The sequence below is a fragment of the Ammospiza nelsoni genome, chromosome 1 (assembly GCF_027579445.1).
Source record: "Ammospiza nelsoni isolate bAmmNel1 chromosome 1, bAmmNel1.pri, whole genome shotgun sequence".
Lineage (NCBI taxonomy): Eukaryota > Metazoa > Chordata > Aves > Passeriformes > Passerellidae > Ammospiza > Ammospiza nelsoni.
Window position 1 is genome coordinate 87,108,358 of NC_080633.1, and position 23,445 is coordinate 87,131,802.

Consider the following 23,445-nt stretch of genomic DNA (forward strand, 5'->3'; position numbering starts at 1 on the left):
TTGTCAGCACATACGCTGCTCTTAAAGTCAAAGATGCCCTCATTACTGTCTGCGCTGCCATTGCATTTGACCATGGAGAAATGGTCAGTTTTTTGGTTTTGTAGTTGCAGTTCCCAAGGCATTCTTTGGAACCACTCTATTCACCATTCTACGCTGCTCACCTGTGCTGAGCACTGGGAGAGGACAGTTCAGAGTGACCCCCTCTTAAAGTAGAATACACAAGTTCAACTGGAAGTTACCTACAACAATCATCTAGACCAAATGCCCGACAGCCTCACTTTATGAAGGTCGTTGTCCAAATACTTCTGAAACACTGACAGGTTTGAGACTTTGCCCACCTCTCCAGTAAGCCTTTTCCAGTGTTTGTCCACCCTCTTAGCAAAGAAATGTATCCTAATGTCAAGTCTTCTTTTGCGTGGAGAGACCTTGAAGGCAAAGTCATGTACCTGCCTGCAGGGTATTCTTTCTGGTTCCCACATACTGAGACAAAAAGTTGAAAGCTGGAATATATGTAGCTTGGGTAGGTCTTTTCCAGTGGAATAGTGATTTATATAGTGCACAGTCTACCTTTAAGGCCAGCTTTGCTGGAATTTGAAAAGCAAGCAGAACACAGATTCTACTGACATGCTGTTCTGAGGGGCCATGGGATAGGTAAACCCACAAATGTACCCTGCTCCAGCCTGTTGGCTCTTAATGAGCTTTAGGAAGCTTATTAAGGCCTGCCAGGGGCTCCTGCTGCTCTTACCATGCTGATCTGTACATAGATAGATATGTATGACACAGTAGCTGGAACAGAGTATGCTAGTTGTTTACAACTCAAAAGTTGCTGTAGTTGGTGGAGTTGAATCCATAGTTATAGTTACTAAGAAATTTCCAAGAATGTTTCAAGTGTCTGAGTCACACAAATCTGCTGTTGCGTACTGTAGTGACATGGAGAGGCTGCTGCTCTCCCCTTTTCCTCTGATAGCTCTCATAACACAAGGAGGAAGAGCTCAATGTCCCAGGAGTCCTTTTTTAACTAGAATTTTTTCTACAAAGTGCAAACTTTGCTGCTGCAGCAGACTGTCAAGTCAAAGAACAGATGCTGCAGTATTGAAAGAACTGATTTATATTGGGTCGACATACCTATATTGGTGGATAAGTAAAAGTAAGTTCATTATAGTTATCAAATCTCAGGCTTAAAGGGCAGGCTTCATGACTGGGAAAAGATAAGGAGATACTTTTCCCCCAGTGTAAAATGTTCCAGGGCTGTCTAGGCATTACTCTGAGCCATTTGTCCTTCTGAAACAGGGGATGTTGCCACAGTGTAAAAAGCAGTGTGAGGTGAGAGAGAAACTATTTGCTTCATATAGAGATCTACATTTTCTATGGAACAGATAAAGAAGCAAAAAAGAAACAAAAATACTGCATGTCCGTGACCATTTTAATTCTTTAAAGCAGATAATGGAAGTGGAATGGGTGAGAAACATGACTGTATTGCTACCTTGCAGATTAAATTCTTTCTAGATTTTCTTGCTCTGAGTACTTCAGCTCTTGGGTCCTTAAGCTCCTTTCTCCCTCCCCCATTGCCAGCCTGAATGATTATCTCCATGTCCTGGCTCAGTGCCTGCAGCTGAGGAATGCAGGCAATGTGCTTTGAATAGTTTGGTTTCAGGTAGCATCAAAGTTGCTTTTTCATTATTCTTCAACTGTCTTGGAGGAGATCTAAGTCCCTGTCTGTGTGCCAGAAGTTAACCAAAGGTATGGCAGGCTTACTGCCAGTGTGGTGGGACAGCTGCTTTACTCACTTAAAGGTGGTTTTGACTTTCTGTGAAAAATGAAGCCCTGGAATTTGCAATGCACCTACAGTCTGAGTTGCAGCCCGACTATGCTGGTGCCTTTTCCACAGCAAAGATGATGAAAAATACGTTAACATTGCTGAGCAAAAAAGGAATAGTGAAACTGCCAATTAAGCCTTGGGACAAATCCCTCTAATAGGATGCAGGAGGAGTATAGTTATTCAGCTGCCACAGCTGTGACACATAGTTTCTTGCCTTCTCAAGAGCTCTGACTGGGTTTAATATACTTAGCAGTGGAGGTTGTTGAATCTGTTCCACAGATATTTTTTATTGTTTTATCAATATCTGTAGTGGCTTTGCCCCTTCACTGTTGCTTACTCTGCTCTGTTTGCAAGGGGCTGCTGGCTCTGTCACCCTTGCTCACTTTGAGCAGTGGATTGTTGCATCACACGGGCTCAGCAGAGCACCTTGGGGGCTGGCATGCTCAGTACTGCAACAGCTCTGGTTTTGGTACCCAGCTCCAAGATCACTTTACACACCCAGCAATACTTCTGTATAAAGATGGAGGGAAAATGTGGGAAATAAAAGTTTAAATTAGTGTCAAAGAAGGACTCTAAGCAATTTACTGAAAGCCTCAGATTTTTGCCATTGTATTCCTTACTATTGCTAATTCTACTGCAGTTTTACCCCGCTGAGCATCAATGAATGCTTACATTGATGGGTTATCAGAAGTTGTTGGTCATTTTAGTGCTGTTATCTAAGTTGGCCCTCAATAAACTTATTAGGGAGGCAGTTGGAATTCCAGTGGCGTGACTGCACTGGCACTGTTGTCATTGTACCAGTTGAGAGGCACCAGCTGTGTCAGGGTGAAGAACTGAAAGGCAGGAAAAACTTAATCTTAGATGACTTGTTTGCTATGGCACACAAAGAAAGAGCCTTTTGTTGCAGATTGGTATTTTATAGGCACTAGGTTGGAAGTGTATGGTAGCTGTACCATTGTTTAGTGATATTATGTGGAGGTAAGAGCATTACTGGCACATCCCAGACTTTTAGGCCCACTGCTGGTTCTTTGTAAGTTGTGTCCAACCATAAATGACCACGCCACGGTGTGGCAGTGGGCTTTCACAGGCTGCCTGTAGACTGCTTTCCAATCATCAGTGGCTCATACATCCCTGGCATAAAATATTGGCAGCATAATCCCAGTGTAAATGCACATTACTATTATTTCATCATTAGTTATATGGGCAGCAATTCATCAGTGGTTCCCTGTTTGACAAAGCATCCAAGTGTGTACTCAATTATGGGTGTATGGTTACATGTTGTTGGCTTCCAGATAGCTTTAATACATAACTGAGGTCAGCAGTGAGCTGCTGCAGGCATGCAAAAGAGGGCTACAGCAGACCAAGGCTCTAACCATCTTATATAAGCTACAAATTATGTAAATAGGAAATATTGGTGTCAACCAAGTTTTCTTTTAGCATTTGGTGCTAGCATGGGACATTTGTGCAAGAGAGTTTGGTTCTAGAAGACAAAACTAGAAGTTAATTGAATGGTAGTTAACAGTGCTTTTAGAATTGCTCCTTAATTTTTTGGGGTTTTTTTTTTGAAACTAACCTGTCAAGGATGGTGCCTGAACTGGCCACGTGCTGTAGCACTCATGTTTCAACTTCATGGTACCTGGGAGATGATATTTCACCACCTTCTCAGTGCTTCTGCCACCTATGCCTTACTACTCCTGCAATTGGATTTGGTTTTGTGTTGTATTGCAAATATATCTAGGCTGGTTGTAAATGGACTTTTTTATGCTGGCAGCTGGCACTGGAGCTCTTTGGTGGATCGCTGGCAGGTAAATGGTAATAGCTCTTGGAAAAGTTCTCTTATCTAAAAGAAGGAACACCAAGTTAAAGACATGTGCATATATTAAGCCATATTAAGTCCATAGAATGTATTTCTGGTCTATAGGCATATATAAGGTGTTATATATATACACACACACATAAAATCTTTCATATGTGTTGGTAATTCCTCTAACCTAGTAAGAGAAGGTGTACAATACTTTTAGTGTATCAGTGCTTTCAGTCCTCCAGGACTAGCTATTGACTGTTTACAAAAGTACATTGCTGGACCAAACATCTTGAAAAAAGCATAGCAGCTTCTCTCTATCTTCTCTATATCTCTTTATCTAGAGAAGCAAACATTTCTTTGCCTCACAAACTCACAAGCTTTTGCCAATCCATCTTGGTTTTCAAAGCCACTTCTAAGGCATAAAGTGGTCCAAAATCTGAGGTTAGTTTCACCTTTTCTTCCCCCTGTTTTTTACTGCTCCTGATAATGATTATTTTTTCCCATTTGATGATCCAGGCTGTTCTAATTTCCCCCAGGGGAGCTAAAGCCCCTTTTTGGCATTGTTTTCAGTGGAAAATAATCCATTTTCAAAGTGGTGCTGGGTAACCTCAGAAGACAGGGTGGAATGCTGGGCCCAGGCTGATACGAGGTTGATTAAAGATTCCTATCTCACATATTGTTTTAATTTTTTTCCCTACTTTGCTTCTGTCTGAGTCTGAGATTGCAAAGTTAACTACAAACTTTAACTATCAAGTTAAAGTGCCTTGTGTGAACCTTTTGTTTGTTTTGGTATTGAAGAAATGATTTCTGAATATTTAAAAATATCATTCTCTCAGAAATAAGCAAAAAAACCTATTTCAAAGCAAAAGGAAAAACAAAACCCGACACATTCAGATAGAACAATGTCGTTTTAGTGGGTAAACTTGTTGATTGCAAAAGGAAAGTTACAGAATCATAGAATCATAGAATTGGTTTGCATTGGGAGGGTTAGTAAGGATAATTTAATTCCAGGCTCTCCCTGCCACATGCAGGGACACCTTCCACTAGACCAGGTTTCTCAGGGCCCTATCAACCTGACTTCAAACAAGTCCCTTTGGGGCTGCTTTTTCTGCATGGTGCCACGGGCAGGTTAAAGCATGCCTGTGGTTGGTAGTCATTTCATGAGAATTTTGAGAGAAATAATACTCACAAAAAACCCTATTTTTTTTTTTTTTACACAAATGAATCATTTAAGGTATGTAGAGGTAGATACTCAGTCAAAAAGCTTGACTAAATTAGTGTCCATTTCACAAGTCACTTATGCATGTGCTACACTGAAGACAGAAACAAACTTGAGAATTCCATAACTTGATCTTTTCCTCAAGAAATTTCTCACCCAATCTTATGCAACTGGATTTTAAAGTGGGTCTCCAAATAAATGTCAAAAATTGGTTTGTAGTAATGGAGAATGTTACAATTCGAAGGGTCTTTCTTAACAGGTATGAATAAATAGCAGGGTCTTAACAGGTATGAATAGCACAACCTAACCCCAAAGCATGTTGAATGAAATCACTGCCAACCTGGATGGTTTGCCCTCTTGTTGACAATCTTGGAAATACGAAGTATTTGGATCTCATTGAATTTTATGGCCATATATTTTGAACAATAGTTGTGTGTATAGATGGTCTATTCATATGCCTGATTTTTGTAAGGGACTGTGCTGTAGAACTGTCCTATGCTTTATTCTCAATGTGTTCGGAAGGTGATCTAGGAACTCTGGCTAGCTAAAAGAATTAAGAATCCAGGAAAAATCACAGGCTTGGAAACCTGCTCTGATCGGTTTTACATGTTTTTTTTCCCAGTCTGCTGCCCTGATGGTTAACAAACCTTCCTGCAGCTCCTGACAAATGAGATGCTCCATATAATTTAAGCACAGGCTACTTAGATTGCATCATTGCTCTCTTACCTCTAGCCACAACTCTGGCAAGCCTCTAGTTTTGTTCTGTTTTCAGGCCTAGACCAAGTAGAAATGTTAGCTGGGTATCATTCTTACAGGCTTTCTGGTTCCTTTGCTTCCTAAAAGTGTTCAGAGCAAAACTGAGATCTCCTCTCAAAGCCTAAAATTATTGCAGTCTCACCCATGGGCTGCCCTGCACTCGAGATGTTGGTGAGCAGGTGCAACTTGCTTTGAGTTTACTGAAACCCTGAACATCCATCTCAGCAGCTGCCTCTTATAGTTAATCTACTGTGCATTTGGCCATTGAACTGTTGTTATGAAAATGGCTACGGGAGGCAGAAATGAAATCCTGGCTTGACTGGAACTTCCCTATTTCCTACTTCTTGAGGTCTTGAGCCTATGCTCACCCAGGCCATCAGAGAGGTTTCTTCCTCTTTCACTCAGAAACTGGATCAGCACTGTTGCATGAACTGAGTTTATTTTGAATTGTATTTAATTAGTGCTTTGAAGATAAGGATCAGGATGTTGCAATAAACTTGGAATAGGATACACTAGCCAGCACAGACTGTGTTAAGCACTTGCTTTGGTCTCTCCAACTCAGCAGACAGATTGCTGTGAGTGCTGCTGCTCTTTACCAGACATATTTGTAGGTAGATTTCAAAGTCCTTCAATCAGACATAAAAGTAGTTGAGTCCTGCAGCACTAACTATTCCTGTAGCTCCATCTGTTGCATTCCCTTATGAGTATTTTGAAGGGATGAATACACATTTTTCTGTGGTCAAAAGGAACTCTTGTAGATTAAGGAGATGCTAGAAAACACACAGTTCCCTCACAAGATATCAGAGATCTGATTTCAACTCGTTTGAAGTGGGGAATGAGAAAATGTAATGATTAACTGCCAGCAATGTGGCCAATGCTCAGGCACAACTTTTCACTCAGTCTCATCTGTTCAAAACTGTTTAAGAAAGTGTCGGGTTAGAGATGAGTGAAATATGTCCAACTATTCCCAGAAAATACCATACATCTATGCAGATGTACAGATTTCTGGTTGTGAAGGAAATGCAAGAAGAGAGATAAAAAGCAAGAGTTATACTAGAATTAGGTGGGGTAAAAACTGAAAAGCAACCCTAAAGTCAGTACTAGCTTTTAGGATTGCCTTGGTCTCCCTCACTAGAGTAGTTCAGTGTCACGTGTGTAAGCAAAATGCTGTGCTTCACACCCTAGCTATTAATATATATATTTATTCGATAATGGATTACTATTATAATAACATCTATATCTGATATTAGCTCCTAGTGTTTTCTAACAAGCATTATGTCCAGCGCTGCAGTGAAAGGAGAAGGAGCAGTTGGAAAGGTTGTCTGTACTGGGGACTGAGAAAATGGAGCCTACTTATTCCAGCATGCTTGAAGCCACCAGTAGCAAATGTCTTTGACAATAAAATTAATTGCCTTACCAAAAGAAATAGAAAATAAGTTGTCAGGTGAAGCAGAATGAAGAAATATAAGAGAGTTTCTTGAAGGATAAAAAGATGGTAGTTATAATCCAGGCTTATGGTACAGTGTACACATGAGACTTTTATGCATATCTAAATGCAGAAATCAACTTGGCCAGTATAAAGCACATTGTGGTCATTATGACAAACTTTTTGGGACAGCTGTGTTATCATTTTTCAGGGTAGAAATATCAATAATCCTAACTCAGGAGTTTAATAAGCTGCGTTTTCAGGAGTGTTTTAAAATTAAAATAAGTAGCTGTGTCTGCACCTTTTCTGGGAATACTGTTTCATGAACTCTGGTGCATAATGCTTCAGTTTCCAGAGTTTCCCATTTTCTGGTGTTGTTGCTCTTAGGTGTTTTAGTGATGTATCTTTTATGACAGTGGCTGTGGTGCTTGGCAGAAGACATTAGAAAGTAGGCTATTAGAAAGTTTAACTGGAGCAGCAGGGAAACATCTTCTGGTGCACAGTCATTGAAATGTCACCAAACTCAAATGTGTTAGCTCAGACCTTTAGTGAAGGTCAAGTGATACAGTTTTCTTAATCTATCTAATAGTTAAAATAATTATTCACAAAACGTCCTGTAATGCTGGCAAATCCCCTCTGTGCTCAGTCATTCCTTCTTGCCTTCACTGACTGGGCCATGTCAGTGGCATGTGTGGTACAGGAGATAGATCACTATGAAACATAAGAAAATGCCCAAATGAGATTGGCTCAGTTGGTTACAGCACAGTTCTAAAATAGCACCAAGGCTGTGGATTCCATCTTTGAATGGGCCATTCATTTAACAGATGGACTTCATGATCCTGTTGGGTCCCTTCCAATTCAGAATATCCTGTGGTTCTGTGAAAATGCACCATAGTGAATGTACATGTTTCCACAAAGTACCAGTGCCTTATCGGAACTGTGTGGTGAGACCAGTGTAAGAAACAAACCTGGCATCCAGATCTCCTGAGACTTAGTTAAGTGTCTCGAATTTCTGGCAGAGCTTTGTGGTTATTCTGCCAGTAGAAGGCAGCGTATGGGGGTGGAGGGTTGCAGTGGTGGTGCTGAGAAGACTCCTGCACTCCTATAGAAGAAAGGAGGCGGCCAACCTTTGCATTTTTGAGTAGGTGTTAACATTCTGGGGTTTTTTGACTGTTAACGAAAGGGCATTATGGTAATTGTTACTTATTACATCAGATTTGAAGGATGCAGGTATTCCATCCTTATTTTAACAGAACTTTGGGCTCAGTTTACATATTTATCTCAATGCACTATGATATTTATTCTGGTACAAGCAGAGTTCACTTGATTCATAGGATGTGGGTAGGATGTTTTTGTTAATCACTTAATTTCTCAAACTGTTTGTAGTAAACTTTGTAACTTCATTACCAAGTTACTTCTTTCTCTCACCTCTATTTTGATGTTTATTGAATTGTTATTAAAGATATTTGAGAACTGCACAATTGGTATGGATCCTTTTACAGGATTTTGAAGAAATGCAAGGAGAGTTTGCATGGAAGTAGCAGAAATTCCACACAAAGTCTCTTCATCTGTTTGTCTGTGCAAGGATCTCTTACTTCTCCAAAAATATGACTTAAATCTGCTGTGTACTCTGCAACTGCTACTATGATATGTATAGGACCCCTCTTTTTCTGCAGAATTGTTCTGCTTAATCTCCTCTCTGTTATTTTCCTGAATGTTCCACTTTTTGAACAGAAACTGAATTACTATACCATTACTATTTTTAATTACTATATAATTATTATTATTAATATTATTATTGCTATTACTTTTTATTTTTCCTCTTAAATTCATCATAATTTTCTTCTTAAATCAGTATCTGTCCTCATTCCCATATATATAGTGCAGTAGTGGAATTCTGCCTGCAGGAAAGGTGGTATCCTGTGGGATCTCAGCACCTCAGGATGGAGGTGCAGAGAGGCCGAGACCACCCTTGGGGGGCTCGGGAATCCTGGAATGTTGCCAGAAGTGTCTGGTGGCAGGATTTTGATCCTACACAGGAGATGAGACCTGTATGAGGACTGGGAGGAATTCACTGGGTGAATGGTGAAGGGATAAGTTAGTTAAAGTGTAGAACACAGGGTTTAGGATTTTGGTACAGGGGGGTCTAAAGAAGTAAGATGGAGGAATTGGGGCGTGTCCTGTTCTTCTTCTTCTTCTTCTTGGCCTCCATCTTCTGTGGTGGTGGTAGCACTTTGGGATTGGTTATTACTAGAAGTGCACCGGTTAATAAGGGTAGAAGGTATTGGGGAAAAATTATAAATATTGTACACGTAACTTTGGGTATAAAGATAAGTGACCGCCCGGGGGCTTCGGCAGTGTGCCCATGGCTGACTTGCTGTGCAGACCTCTGTCGGGCTGAAAGAAAATCTTTTAGATAAACAATTAATAAACACCAAGACCAAGACAAGATCAGAAGTCTCTCCTCGTCCTTTGAAGCGTCGGCTCTTCAAGGCCATCCCTGGGCCTTTCCAGAACACTTAAACAGCACAGAAAACCTTACAAGTGGCGTCCCTGTGATATCTCCGGACATAAATCAGAAAAGAGAAAAACATGAAATCTACAGTATCCAACATTTTTTGCAGTGTCATGTAAACCAGATCTGAGACAGTTCAGCCAACACAGCAGTTAATATACCAGTGTTTGGCTTGTAGCTTAGCCTGGAAGAATGGCCCAGATAGGGAGAGAGTTTTTACATTGGGAGACCTAGGCTGAATCCAGCTGCCAGGTGCATTCTTGAACCAGTTTTCAAATCCCTTTTTGCCTTGGTCCCTCATCTGGAAAATTGGTATTTGGATTTTAGAGGCCTGGTGGAAGAACACAAGGAAGTAGAAGGACAGATTATATGTGAAGACAGATACGTAGGTAAAAGTTGAACCTGATACTAATTGTTACCATATATGCTCTTTTGGCATCACTCAAAAAAATGTTTGTCGTTCTTTCATTTAGAATAGCTGTTTTTAAAGCAAAGGCTACTAGCTGAAAATACTTGGATAACAGAAAAAATAGGCTGTATCAAAAGTGGAAACTACCAAAACACATGATGGTTTTGTATTCAGCATGTAGTGCACCCCAAGGAACCTCTGAGGTGCAAGCAGCTCAGACCATCACCAGGGTATTACCCAAGACTCATGGCTACCTCACAGATTTTATGTTGGTCTCCTCAGTTACACAGCTTGCCCTTAGGAAGAAAAAGGTCTGGTAAGACGCGTGGACCTCAATTACTTTTCATAAGATCAAGATCAAAAGGAAGGTTCTTTGGTAGGTTCCTTTTTTTTTTTTTTTTCTCCACAGTTCTCTAAGAGTAGTTGATACCATATATAGACTTTTCAGAATAATTTCCAGCATACCAACAGGTTTTCTAGCTGACTCCCATGATACACTGAAATGAACCTCATCTGGGCCTGCTGTGTACTCTCTTCCCATATTCTGACCCTCTTTGATCACAGCAATTGAACAAGGAGTTCAGATGCTTCCTGGTTTGCCCCCCTCTATCTCTTCACTGTTTTCCCTTTTTGAAGACTGCATTAATAAAAAACAAGAATGTGATGTTCAATATAAAACATACTCATAATACCTCAGCCAGCATGGAATTTTTGTAGATTGGTTCCTTTTATTTTTGAATTTCCTCTTCTAATAAGAAGACACACAACTGTAGTAAACGTATGCTTTGCCTTTTTCATTTCCAGCAGAGTGTAACTGCTTCCTTCTTTAGCTCAGTAATAAAATTAAAGCAACCTCTCTGAAGCCCTTTTTCTCCATTGCACTTTAAATGTCAGTGTGGTTGTCTAAGCATCTTATTGTTATGTTTTTGGAGAGAAATGTAACACTTCTCTAACTTAGAGTTTGACTGCTTCTGCTTTCCCAGTTAAGCTTTTCCTATGACACAGGCTTTCTTATAGCAAAGAAAGAGTAAAGTGGGAGAAGAGACTACACAGCTATTAATGTATGGAGTCACTTCAAAACTGTTAATCCCTGGGGACTGTGTTTTAGTTCACTGTGTTTTCCTGAAGGTACTAAATATATTAAAACTATATTAAATATATGTGTCTATTAAATATAGCAAAATGTTTTACTCCTTTTATTAAGTAGAGAGGATAGAATTTCACTTCATAATTTTTGCTCGTTTGTGTCACTGCGACTCTGTGAGGTTTGCAGTGTTTTCTGTTCAGGTAATTTTTTCTTTTTCCCTTTCTCATCTGCAGTCAAGCTTCCACAAATACACACTCTTCACATTAGGTGTTTCTTGGGCCACCCTTCTAGGCACTCAGGAACTCTAGAGCCTTTTGCAGTAAAAACTGTGCATGGCTGCAGGGGGAAAGACATGTTACACCGCCTGAAAGTAGGTTTGCTTCCAGATCTGAACTGCTCAGATGGATGTCCATAATAGCTGGATCCAATAGAGAGATTTGAGGCAAACTTCCTTAGAATCAGGATATACTTCAACTTTTGTCACTGGTCTGCAAAATTTTTCCTTCTTGTTCTTTGTCATCCCCTTCTGATGAAGGGATGCAATGTGGATGCCCAGGTTCAGCTTCTGGCAGTGGAAGATCATTCACAGCAGAGCATCAGACAAGAAATTTCTATTCACTACACAGAAATTGAAAGCTATGCTAAAGACACATTGCCATTTACTAGGCTGTCTTTTGTAGAGGAACAGCAAAGGCTCCGAGGGTGTCCCAAGGCATTGGGCCATGGGACAAGATCTGAAAATCAAGCACAAGATTTTCCTGATGTCATCATTTGATGTAGTACTACAGTTACTCATCTTGGAGGTTGTTTTGTTTCATTTCCCTCCTGCTCAGAAGGGTGGGTTAGGATTATTCATCATCTTTGGCTAAATTGATGCGAAGTTATGTGGAACAGATGGACCAGACTTACTTTACCTACAGATCTGACTAGTTCAGTCCCAGTCTGCACCATTTATGACACTGTGGATGTTATAGCACTGGTAGCATCCTGCCACTTGAGTTATTAGTTAGTTACAGAAAAAAAATGAAGCCTAAACCAGCATCCTTCTTGTTACCACCCTTTTCAAAGGGTGTCTTCCAAAGTTTTGGCAGTGGTTTGCTTTTCATCATACAAGTAAGTTGCAGTCTGAGGGGGAAAAAGGGAGACATTTCACTCGTTGGGCCTCTGAGAAGTTTTAGTCTTTCCCTTTTCTTTGAAATCATGTTTTTGATTTGTGTATCTGAATTAATTTTAAATCCTTAAAAGAACAACTATTTCCATTTGTAAATGGAAATAGTTTGTTTAAATATCCCGTGTCTTTTGAAACAAAGGGTAATGAAAATTTTGAAAATTTTAGACTAGATATTAAAACCTCCTACCTCCATCTAAGACTCCAGCTTTCCTGCATGGATACATGCAGATGAAAGCTGATACACTCATTTTCCCTGACTGCTCTGGAGAAGCAGCATCCTCTGTGGTGGCCACCACGTGCTTGACAAAAGACCTGACAGGACACATCCTGTACAGCCAAGATACAGAAAACACTGCAGCTGTTCTCGTGCAGAAGGAAAAAAAAAATATCAGTGAGGGGAATGAAAAAAGCAACTTGCCTTTTCTGCCTTAGAAAAACCATCCCACAGCACCACCTAGCAGGCACAGATGGATATGAATAAAGAGTGTGAGGGCAGGACTGTAGCAAAATGCCTCTGGGAGAATACTATGTTGAGCAGGACTATGTGCTTTAAAAGACTTATTCTATCTAACACCTAGCACGGGTTATTGATAAAAACTGAGTTGTGCTGCCCTTCCCTCAGGCAATTGATATCCTTTAAGTTTGGATATTTGTAGCTTCATACAGCTAATGAATCTCTCTGCATGTCTAATGAAATGCATCCTCAGTTTTGGGGTATTTTTTGTAATCTGGAGTTTTTCTCTTTAACTCCATGTGTTTCTAACACATCTACTTTAATCAGAGTGATGGAATTAGTTATCATGGAATTCTATGATTTTGTCTGCATTCAGTCCAAGGTGCTGGGGAGGAATTACCCAGCTGCCTGCTGAGGAATACTGCCAGAGCACAGATTCTGAGGAGGCCAGTAAGCACATCCTCATCAGAGAAAGATATATTGTAAAATAGTTAAGCTACAGCTGCTAGATGTCTCTGTTTTTAAAAGCAGTTGTTTTACATGTTTGTTCTTCTAGGGGGCCCAGAACATGGAGCATTCTTTTGAGCTGCAAATGTGAAGCATTTATTTGTGATTCTATAGCAGCCTATTGCCTCTCCCTTGGTTAATTTTGTTCATCTCCATAGCTTACAAAGCCTTTTAGCCTTCATCCTGCTATCCTAAACAGGCAGAAATGAAAGGCTCTGGCAATACCCACTTGTGGGAAGCTGTCTAGGAGATCGAAGGGAAAAGTCAGGGCTGCAATAAAAGACCTGCTTTCAGAGCATGAGTTGTAGCTGGTTATGCTGAGCTAGAGTAGTACTGTTTCTCCTGTGAATTGTGCTCTGAATATATGGGTTAAAAAAACATGACTCAGTAATTAGGGAGGAGGAGTAGGACTTCCAGCCTGCAGGGATTTTTAGTTTGGTATTATGCATTTAGGCTGATCTGCTGTACTACTCAGAGGCAGCAAGGCTGAAGTCCAGTCCTTTCCAGGTTCTGAGATCTTACTTTCCTGGTTAAAGCAGGTGACGGTCTATCAAGACACTTGATTTGCCTGGTAGCATTGGCAAAACTGATGTTATTATTATTTTGCTATTATTATTAATAATAAGAATAAGAATATTCAAGAACTGTACAACTAAATCCCTATGTGGAAATTTTAAATAATTCTTTCAAATATTGCAAGACATTTTGCCCTTACAGAAGGAAATGTGCTTATGTACTAACTTGTGTCAGGGGGGGATGGAAACACCACCAGAAAAACCCAAACTTTTTTCTGGTGTTTCCATGCTTACTGTGGTAATGTCTTTCATGCCATTCACACGGTTGCTCCATATGAGAGCCTACCATGAAAAACTTGCTAAAACCAAGCAAAATTGCACCAAAAGTAAGAGTTCAGTGTGATTTTAGTGCTGTCAATAAAGTCACCTCAAAACCTGTACTCCACTGCATTGAAAGGGTCAAATCTCAATTACATTCGCTTTTGTCTAAATCTGTCAGAACTATTCCCATCAGGCATTACACAGCTACCACAGTGCATTTCAGTTGAGCTTTCTTGGATACAAAGGATAATGTTCTGGAGCAGTTCACTGCTTTTGTTAACTGCTGCCCCTCAGTAAGGCATCACTGTATTTACTGATTTTGTCTGCAGTTACTCTTGACTTCAGAAGAAAGTGGAAGTAATCTCTTGTGGTTTGTTCAGGAAGAAGAAAGGGTTGGGGTTTTTTGTTGGATTCCCCTGCCCAACCCCTGCCCCACAGTCTCCTTTCTGTCCCTCTGTACTGCTCCCAAAGAACTGAAACAACAGCTCAAAATTGATCTATGATGCAAGTGAAATCACTGCTGATTATGATCTCATGCTTCTGTGGGTTCAGCTCTTTGAATGACCCTGGCAATTACTTAGCTAAAAACTATTCAAGCTGAATAATTCTTAAATACTGCATCTGAAATCGGTTTCATTCTGATGAAACAAAAACTGAAATATGTGTGAAACAATTCCACAAGTAAAGGCACATCTTACTGTGCAGTAGCTTAGTCAAATATGCTTAGTCAAAAGTCTTTAGGTCCAGAACAGTGCACTAAGGGTCAGATGAAGAGAAACAGACTCTGGAATCTGACTCCTTGTCACTGCTGCTGCAAACCTATAGCTTGGCAGCTACAGCCTCTTTGAATATACAGGCACATACTTGACTTCAGCTATGACATTGCTGTTTGGTGTTTGTGGTCACATCTCAGGTGATTTCAGATGATGCTCTGTTGCACTTCGGAGGCTCTTTTAACCTCACTTGGGAGATGAGAACCTAGTCCAGTCTTGTCTTTGAGCTGCACACCCAGATTTCCACAAAAGTAGGCTGCAGGGAGACTACACATGCCGATGGGTTAGTTCAGAAGCCCTGCTGGACCTATCAGTTCTGACCATGAGTTTCCAAGCCTTGAATACTTTTCATTTCCATGTTCCAATTCTGCTGTATAGAAAACATGTTTCTATCCCTTTCTGTCTGCTGTCAAACTAGACCCAAAGTGAGCATTGCTGTTACTGTGGTGCTGCTGAGGACCTGAGACACAAAACCTGAGTCAGTGCTCATTCCTGAGAAAACCACTCAGTATTCTCTTAAATGCTTGAGAAAATGTAATTCAATTAATATACAGTATCACAGATTTTTACTGTAATCCCAGACCATACCTGGTGTCCAGAGAACTACGTGGTATCATTGCATAAAAAGTCTTGTCTTCACATGATAGATGAACTGAGAACTACATTTTGGGCATATGTATAGGCACTTGAATCTTAACTTACGTGGAATTGCTTTGTTATAGTGAAATTAGGTAATCTCTGTGATCTGGTGAAAATAAGTGTTAGGGATTTTTTGTCTCTTTCAGTATATGTGTGTTTGGGAGCTGGTATGGGTGTGTGAGAGAGAGGCAGAAAATAAGTTTCAAGTGCCATACTTTGAAAAAAAATTGTTTAAAGTTTATATTTAAGAATCACTATTTTTTTAATTCATGCTTTTTATATCTGTTAATTTTTAACTACGTTTAATAAATTAGACACCATCCTGGACAACTAAGTGTAGGTGGCTTTGCAGAGAGCTGGACAAGATGATCTCCAGAGAGGGCCCTTCCAGCTCAACCCTTAAGTGAATCACCCAAACTTCCTCCTCTTTTTCCTGCTGTAGTGGTACCCACATATGTTTGCTTTATACTTTGAGGAAAACTGTAGAAGCCAGATCTTTTTTATGAGCTGTAACAAAGACATTTGGTTCTAGTCAAGCTAAATTGGCATCCAGACATGGAGGTTAGTGAAGCTGAAGTTAACTTCATCTCATCTGCAGACCTTTGGAGCACAATTGTACATGAGTGTGATTAGAGTTAAGCCCGTATTGTTAAGCCTTTGCCACATCACCAGAAGTGCTGTATGGAAACAATTCCATTTCTCTTATCAAAGCAGGAGTCTGAGGAGTCTTTTTCCAGCTCTTTCACCTTTCTGGGATTCAAAACCAACCATACATATTTTCAATTTGTATGTTTGTTTGATTTCCTGTAAAATTGGGGGTGGATATAATGAGTTTGATTGATAGAAGTCAGAGGAAGGAGGTAGCTTGAAAGAGTGGAATTACATTATGTCTTTGAACACTGAGCTTTGTAACTTCAAAAATAGTTATCACTTTAATAGAAGATCCCTGTTGAGAGAAGCCTACAATAATATAATATATCCTTACAGTTGTAGACCTGTATGCAGAAGTTGCATGCTTGCTAGCACTTATGAAAACCAAAACTGAGAATAACTCTATCCTTGTCCTCTTCTGGCAAAGGAGGGAGTTAGAATAGTGTGACACTGCTAGGGCTGTGTAATTAAGCAGTGTCTTAGCTGATATGCAGAGACCTGTGTCTCCATAAATCAGGTTTATAAATGGTTCCATGAAGTATTCTGCCACTCCCTTCCCATGATGTGGGAAGCTGGAAATGTCTAGTCTGTTACATTTTTGTTTTCAACATTAAGTTTTTTTGATTTACAAAAAAAGCATCTGGACTAGACTGATAAAGAGAACTGGATTTGAGGATAGCAGCCTCTTCCAGATTTAGGACAGACAAACAGATGATTGCTGGAGAAATATGATCATTTCTGTTATGTTCACATGGCCCCCAGCTCTTTGGGGGAAAAGTATATTATTTATTAACTTTATTTGGCAAGTTATCCAAAGGTAAATAAGTGTCTGGTTTTGCAGTCAAACCTCTGCTTCTGAATTACTTTTTATGCCTGATAATACTCAGAAGTTTGGGAATAGAGAAAAATCTGAAGTCTTTATGTACAGTGAAACAATATTGCTTTTATCATTATAGTAATAAATGGAATATATACATATGTGTGTATCTATACATATATATGTATATATATCCTTTCTCTAGTTTTGCTTTATTATTTATTCTTTCAAGAAGAATTACTTGTGGTGGGTTTGTCCCATGGTTTGATGTGTGCTATTTGTTCTTTCAACAGTTCTATCATTTCAGTAGTTCAAACCACTAGCATTTGCTTTTTAAGATGCTTAAAAAGAATAACTTGTTGACAATTAATTGCTTAAGAAAGATATTGTAATAGGTAATATTTTATAATTTGGAATCTTTGTTGATGTACTATCTTCAACCATTTCCATATACTTTATTCATAGGTTGTTATGATTTTGTGTTTTTGCTGTTGAAATGTTGTCTGTAAGATTGTACAATGTCAGGAAAGGACTGCTAACCATATCATTCAACTTACAGTTGTTTTCAGGCGAAGTTATTTAAACACAGGCAAAGTTTGGGTATTTAATATGAGTACATTTTAATGAAACTGTTGAAAGAACAAATTTCACGTGCAGAAAACCACAGAATAATAATAGAGTCATTTTCCACTGTACTTGCAAACTCAAATAGTTTTTTCCCCTAGGGTCCTTGAACTCAACCTTGATATTATTTAAACAGGACATTTCCAAGGCCACTAATTCTAGCAAGTTGTTTCATAAGCAGTAGAACTAATGAAGCAATTTGTTATCTTTGTTTTCCTTCTTTCTTGCTTCTTCCTTGCCATCCCACATGCTCTTGGAGGCTCAGTCCTGCTGTGTGTTCCATGCCTGCTGTCTTTTGTGCAAATAGCCTGCAGCCTGCAGCATGGCTGGTGTAAGGCTGAGGACGGAGAACCAAGTTTCTAGCTGTGTCCCTTTCAAAATGACTGGAAACTTCCTTTTCTCTTATGTGATTACCAGCTTGGGGTCTTTTGTAATGCCTTTTTCAACTTGAGTTGTAACATAACTCCATTACTGCCAAGTGTGACAGAGCAGTGGGCAGATAGATCCCATAGTTACAGGAGAGAGTCCAGAAGCAGGCAGTGAGAGGGACAGCAGAGCTGCCTAAGGAAACAAGGGTGACAGTGCTGTGCTCCTCATGGCTGTTGTGTGTTTCAGTGGGTTTAATTTTTCAAGAGGCTCCAAGAGAAGTTACCCTAATAGTTCTGTTATTTCTGTTTTCCTCTGACTTTGACCGTAATTCATTCATTTTATTGGTGATGGCTTTCACAATCAGGGACAGGGTGACCTCTGAGCTCTACTTGAGCCACTCTGCTTTGGCCAGAAGGAAAGTTAACGTCCTGAAGATATTAGAGTTTTAATATTCTGTTTTGTACACAGTTCCCATATCAAACATAATGAAGATTGTGAAGTCCTCTCTGCTGCTGTCATGAGGAAATTTCTGGTCACCAGCTATATAAATCAAATTATAGAGAATGGGTCTTGGAAGAAAATAGTTTGCTATGGAAAATTGATGTGGAGCAAGTGAACTTCCTTCTACATAATTTCTAGTCACTCAAGAAAATTATTCAATAGTAATTTGATCTTAAATCTAAATACTTAATTCAGAATTTAAAATATTTCTGAAAACACACATTAGTCAAATATTTACTTGGAGGCTTAAAAGAAGAAATAAGATGCAATGTTAGATCTTCTGTTTGCCTTTTAAATGTACAGTACTTCAGCTTTTCTGGATATAAAATGTGATCAAACACAGCATGCATCACAGAACTGTTGCATTACTTGATTAATTGTAGATGACTTTCAGGTGCTTACATGCTTTGCATGAGATACCTTAGTAATAGGTTATTGAATCCCTTCTCTCTTTAAAATTAATTGCCTTTTGTCTTGAGTAAGATGACTTTGTATTGTATCACATGTTTTGTCAAACAGAGATGTCATTCAGCAGTATAACAAATGCTAAAGGAGTGTGATATGAAAGGGATTTCAGAGTAGGCAGTGAACATAAAGTCCTATCTGCAATTAAGTTTATAAAAACTCTTTTCCTCTCCCATTTTTTTTGTAACACAGTTAAGGAAATATCAACTTGGCCCTGCCCAAGGAAAAGAAGTTGCTGAAACTGCCAATCTCTCAAACCTTTCCGGTTGCCAGAGGTTCAGCCCAATGACCATCTGCTGAGGACAGCACAGTTCAAGGCTAAAATCATGCATCAATTTAGGGGGCTGGTGGGAAAGCTCTGCATGTAACTCCTCAGTCATAAAAAAAAAAAAAAAAAAGACATGCCAAATGGCCTTAATCATATTTCCCCTATGCAGGCGCACAAAACCCATTCTTGTGATCCATTTCAATTTGCAAACTCATTTCTAATACAGAATTCTGATGCTGCATGGCTTCAAATCTTGTTGTTTATTATCTACTTACCTTACTGTTACCAAAATATGAAATGTCATTATTGCATCTATTGCTGAACATATCATCAGGGTAGTGTTCAATCTTTAATTTATTCTGCTGATCAGAAGCATGCATTTTATTTAATAGATGTATGACTAGTTCCTAAAGAAACTGTCTGACTGTGAGTTACAGACTTTAGGGTCATGGATTTGCTGGAACTACCAAAAAATGGCCTAGTCAGGCAGTATGTTTCCAGATGCTAAGTTGTGTTAGAATGACATTATTCATATCATAATATATTGTTGCTGTTGCTTTTGCATAAAGCTAGTTTAGCATGTACCCAACAGAGATATTGCTATCTAATGAAAGGAAAAGACTTTACTAGACCATCTTGCTCTATGATCCATAACAGGAAAATGCTAGAAAACTGAGGCTAGACATAAATAAGGTTCATGTTTGTAGAAGACAAAAAGAGAATAAAGAGGTCTGTTCCTTATCATGTTTGATAGCATGTTACACACAAGCATGAGTCTAACCAGAAATTGGTTCTCATGTTACTGTGGTTTCTCTCAAGCTAAGTGTTTTATACCTTATTTAAGATAATTCAATCACAATCTTTATCCAGAGAAGACAGGGCTAGAGGTACTGATAGTGTTTATTTTCCTAGAGTCCTAAAAGGTCCCAGTGTTTGGGAATGGTTAATAAAAGAATCAACAGATGATACAATGAAACTGCACTATTTAAAGAGAGAAAGAAAATTAAATCTGAGTGTAAATCTTTACAAGCGAAGCATAATTCCTAGTCTGGACACAGGCTGATGGCAAATTTCCAGTGTAATTTTTTTGGTTTGTGTTTTGCAATGGAAAAAACTAAAACTTTAATTGAAACCAAACCCTTTTGTTTCAGCAATATCTGAAAAAGCCAAATAGAAAGGCATTTAAAACTGTGTAACACCTAATAGGCCTGTGGTTGGGCCCCTGACAAAGGTGCAAGGACACCAGCTCAGAAGTCACCTGAGGGTAAAGAAGTTTAATCCTTTTATGTCCTATAATCTCCAAGTCCTACCCTGTCCTCCTTTCTAGCTCAATAATTACATGTGATTTTTACACAATGAATAGTTCTTGTGGGATACACTGGGGGATTGGCCTGGTTGTAGGGGGGAAAAGCACAATGAGATTCCTCTCACTTTGTGTGTTGTCCTGGAGAGCTGTGAATGGTCTTTCATTTATCCTGTCATAGAACAAAAACAAAAAAAAGTCATTTTAGTCTACTTTATGGGAGCAGAAAATCACTTCCTCATCTCTTCAAGATTGTCATTTATAGTCCAAAAGGAGGAGAGGGGAATACCCAAAAAAACCCTGTAGCATCTCACGTCTTGTTCCAAACACTGCAGCCTCGGGTTTATTCAAACAATGTCTGTCTGATGTGGCAATTGGTGCAAGAGAAATGCAGCTACATCGGTAGTTCATTAGGAGTGACTTAACACAGGGCTGATTTCTACCCCAAACATATTCTTTCAAAGCTCCCATCAGAACTGCATGTATTCACCTGAGTGCCACTTTGACCTGCTGTAGGCTTGGATTTGTTCTATGAGTTGCCTACTTCTGTGCACAGATGGTTTTTTTTGTATTTCCCCCTTCTTCTGGACCATGATTGATGGTGTACATTGTAATTTCCAGGCATGAGCCTCTTTTTTTTCCCTTGTTGACCATTCACTAATCACTATTTGCTCATCCCTGTGTTTTGTTGGTAGGCCAGATGAATTTCTTTTTAATGACCGTCTTTCTCTTCATGTCAGAAGTCTCACCACAGATAAATGACAGATACACACCACATATGTTACAGTGTGCAGAACATGTAATCATTACCCAGTATGTTTGCAAAGTTTTGAGAAATTTCATTTTCAGAATAGTAAATGCATGTATTTCTCTGCCATTCCTAACATTACACATTCTGTGGAGGAAAAGAAAGGAACATTCAGAATAAAATGACTGTTGTTTAACTGATGGTTTTGGAGCATCTTGCATCTAAGCTTGTAGGGGTTTTCAACTCAATCTAATTCCCTTCACAGCTTCAGTCCTGAGCTAGCAAAGCCCTTAGCAACAGTTCGTTTGCCTTATTTAAGCATCCCTCTTTGAAGATTTGAGCAAAAGTGGCTGAATATTAAAATGCAATCTGGCATTGTTTTAATATAAAACTTATAAATATTGCTTAAAATATAGATATGGCATCTCATGCATTCTTATTTGTTCTATCGGTAAACCAGCCCACAGAAACACAGATTGTTTAATAGTTAAATCCCTAATGATATAAAATGCCTAGGTGTTCACAGTATTCAATACCTAGAATGTGGGTTATTCACATGCTTTGTGCACACTGTATTTAACTGTTGCCTCCCAGCTTTGTGATCCTCCCTGTGCTGTGCACACCCTGTGACTTGGGCAGATGCTGCATCTCTGAAAAGCAAGCATGGGAATTGGCCCCTGTTCATTGTGATCCATCAAGCAGCTTTCAGGGCCCTAGCACATATGAATTCTTTCTTCCTTCTGGTAAAGGAAGATTACACTCATTTACAAAGTTTTGTTTGGTATTCTTTAGGTCATTTGAATTTCTAATTTTCCATCTTTAAAGATGCCGCTTTGAAGTTCTGATGGAAAATAAGGGTGATTGGAAGTTCTTGGCATAGGTGACACAGAAGGATCTCATTCTTTTGATCATTCCTGCCTTCAGGAACTATGAGTAAAAAGGAACTGAATTACTAAATAGACTTGTCACCTGTTTTTGGACTGAAGTAATTGGACTCAAATGTCAGTTTTGGACAAGAGAGAGACTAGAAAGAATTTGAGTTGTTTCTATGTTCTGTAAGGCATTCGCAAATCCTAGGATTAGGGAGCTTCAAATGTTTTACCCTCTAATGTCTTTCCCCTTGCTTGTTTGGCACCTCAAGCCCCAATTTTGTCTGGGTTATGTAAGCACTCATATTTCCAAAGCTCCTGCTGTAGCTGTTAAAGCTCTTTCCAATGTTTAGCCAGCCCTGCATGCTTCTGAGACAGAGGTGGCTCTTCCTGCTTATGCACTCAGTGCTGGAGCTCTTGGTTGGCTTTCTGCAGTGCAGATGTGGGAAAGGTTCACTAAGATGTTGGATGCAGCAGAGGCATTCTTTTACGTAAATATGGGAGCATGTGAAATACTGAAATAACATTGTTGCAGAGATTTCAGAAAATTTAATATTAATTAAAAAAATAGTGGGATGTCATAAAATCACATAATAGAATGGTTTGGGTTGGAAGGAACCTTAAAGATCACATAGTTCCAACTCCTCTGCTATTGGGTTTACTTCCACTAGACCAGTTTACTCAAATCCCCATCAAACCTGGCCCTGAAAACTTCAAGGAATGGATCATTCACAACCTCTCTGGGCAACCTGTTTCAGTGCCTCACTACCCTCACAGTGAAGAATTTTTCTTAGTGTATAACTATGATCTCTTTCAGTTTAAAGCCCTTACCCCTTCTCTTCATAAAAGCTGGGAAAATTACACGTGTTTCTTTAAGCATCACACTATTTTAGTCTGTGTATTTATTCTGAATAAGAGAATATGAATTGGAGCAGGCGTTAATGGTGTGCCTTTGTGTGAATGAAGGTCAAACACATCCCAGGATGGCCTGAGGGGAGCGCAGCCACTGAGGTGAAGGAAGTGCCTCTCCCTCTTTGGTGCTGATAAGGCAGCATCAGGAGTTCAGGAGTCCAGTGTTGGGCTCCTCAGTATGAGATAGATATTTATCTACTGAGCAAGTGCAGTGATGCTCACCATGATGGTCAGATCACGTCGTGCTATATGAGGAAAGGAACTGGATTTTTTCACCTAAGATAAAAAGGAAAATCTTATCAGGGCCATTCCAACTTAAATTATTACTCTGAGATTCTCTCAAACTCACTATTTATATTTCCTTTTTTTTTATTATTACAAAGGAAAACAATATATTATCATAATATTACCATATTACATTAATATTTATTTTACATATTTGTTGCTTATTATAATAAATAGTGGCTTTATATAGATACACTATATATATATATATATTTATA

General features: G+C 39.2%; 1 protein-coding gene across 4 annotated transcripts in view; it reads left to right on the forward strand.

Moving 5' to 3' along the window:
• Positions 1-23,445, forward strand: part of FHOD3 (formin homology 2 domain containing 3) — a 376,449-nt gene that overhangs the window by 222,928 nt on the left and 130,076 nt on the right. The window lies entirely within an intron of this gene.